We start from the raw sequence: 2,500 nt of genomic DNA, 5'->3' as shown, positions 1-2,500 counted from the left end.
CGGAATGGGAAAACGGGTCATTTTCGTGTCGCCACATTGCATACGAACCGCATGAAACTTCCAGAGGCATTTGCAGCAGGAATGCATGTGCACTCAAAAAAGTGAATATTTCTCACGGATAGACCCCGTGATACGCTAGAAATTGGCGGGGATGTCTCTCTTGTGGCTCACGGGGCTGTTAGGGTGGCACAGAAATCCCTCGGAATGGGAAAACGGGTCATTTTCGTGTCGCCACATTGCATGCGAACCGCATGCAACTTCCAGAGGCATTTGCAGCAGAAATGCATGTGCAGTCAAAAAAAAATTGATATTTTTCACGGATAGACCCCGTGAAACGCTAGAAATTGGCGGGGATGTGTCTCTTGTGGCTCACGGGGCTGTTCGGGTCGCACAGAAATCCCTGGGAATGGGAAAACGGGTCATTTTCGTGTTGCCACATTGCGTACGAACCGCATGAAACTTCCAGAGGCATTTGCAGCAGGAATGCATGTGCACTCAAAAACTTCTATATGTTTCACGGATAGACCCCGTGAAACGCTAGAAATTGGCGGGGATGTGTCTCTTGTGGCTCACGGGGCTGTTAGGGTGGCACAGAACTCCCTCGGAATGGGAAAAGGGGTCATTTTCGTGTTGCCACATTGCATAGGAACGCCATGAAACTTCCAGAGGCATTTGCAGCAGAAAGGCACGTGCACTCAAAAATTTTAATATTTTTCACGCATAGACCCCGTCAAACGCTAGAAGTTGGCGGGGATGTCTCTCTTGTGGCTCACGGGGCTGTTAGGGTCGCACAGAAATGCCTCGGAATGGGAAAACGGGTCATTTTTGTGTGGCCACATTGCATAGGAACGGCATGAAACTTCCAGAGGCATTTGCAGCAGGAATGCATGTGCACTCAAAAACGTCTATATTTTTCACGGATAGACCCCGTGAAACGCTATAAATTGGCAGGGATGTCTCTCTTGTGGCTCACGGGCGCTGTTAGTTAGGGTCGCACAGAAATCCCTCGGAATGGGAAAAGGGGTCATTTTCGTGTTGCCACATTGCGTACGAACGGCATGAAACTTCCAGAGGCATCTGCAGCAGAAATGCATGTGCACTCAAAAACGTCTATATTTTTCACGGATAGACCCCGTGAAACGCTAGAAATTGGCGGGGATGTGTCTCTTGTGGCTCACGGGGCTGTTAGGGTCGCACAGAAATCCCTCGGAATGGGAAAACGGGTCATTTTCGTGTTGCCACAATTGGCATACGAACGGCATGAAACTTCCAGAGGCATTTGCAGCAGAAATGCATGTGCACTCAAAAACGTGAATATTTTTTCACGGATAGACCCCGTCAAACGCTCGAATTTGGCGGGGATGTTTCTCTTGTGGGTCACGGGGCTGTTCGGCTCGCACAGAACTCCCTTGGTCCACCTGATTCGTGCATACAGGCAGCAACTAAAACTCTGTAAACCTGCTGTGAGGACATCTAAACAGTGGACCAGTGAGGCTGTGGAAGATTTGCGGGCGTGCTTAGACTGTACTGACTGGGATATGTTCACGACTGCTACCAATAGTCTGGATGAACTCACAGAGGCTGTGTACATCAGCTTCTGTGAGGACTGCTGTATCCCAACACGTACCAGGGTGAACTTTAACAACAACAAGCCCTGGTTCTCAGCAAAGCTCAAAAGGTTGAGGTTGGAGAAGGAGGAAGCGTTTAGGAGTGGGGATAGAGACAGATTCAAGGAGTCGAAGAACAGGTTTAGCAAAGCGGTGAGAGAGGCTAAACGACTGTACTCAGAGACACTAAAACACCAGTTCTCTACTAACGACGCTGCTTCTGTCTGCCAAAGGGCTCAGGCACATCACCAACTACAAACCCAGAGCGCCCCACACCACTAACGACTCCCGCCTAGCCAACGACCTGAACGAGTTCTACCGTAGATTTGAAAGACAATTGGACTGTCCTGAACCACCCCTTCCCACCCAAGAGGCCCCATCCCCCACCCATACTACAGAAACGACTCTCTCCTTTCAGGAGGGAGAAGTTAATGGGCTTTTCAAGAGGCAGAATCCACGCAAAGCAGCCGGGCCGGACTCTGTCTCTCCAGCCACCCTCAGGCACTGCGCTGACCAGCTGTCTCCGGTGTTCACCAACATCTTTAACACCTCCCTGGAGACATGCCATGTACCAGCCTGTCTCAAGTCCTCCACCATCATCGCTGTGCCCAAAAAGCTAAGGCCAACAGGACTAAATGATTACAGACCGGTCGCCCTTACATCTGTGGTAATGAAGTCTTTTGAGCGCCTGCTCCTGGCACACCTCAAAGCCATCACAGACCCTCTCCTGGACCCCCTTCAGTTTGCCTACAGAGCCAACAGGTCTGTGGACGACGCAGTTAACATGGCCCTCCACTTCACCCTACAGCATGTGGACGCCCCAGCATCCTACGCCAGGATCCTGTTTGTGGACTTCAGCTCTGCCTTCAACACCATCATCCCTGCCCTGCTTC

This window comes from Petromyzon marinus, unplaced genomic scaffold, assembly GCF_048934315.1.
Source record: "Petromyzon marinus isolate PM22_M1 ecotype Great Lakes invasive population unplaced genomic scaffold, UKy_Petmar_22M1.pri1.0 PM_G_Scaffold_29, whole genome shotgun sequence".
Taxonomy (NCBI): Eukaryota; Metazoa; Chordata; class Hyperoartia; order Petromyzontiformes; family Petromyzontidae; genus Petromyzon; species Petromyzon marinus.
This window is presented reverse-complemented; position numbering follows the sequence as displayed.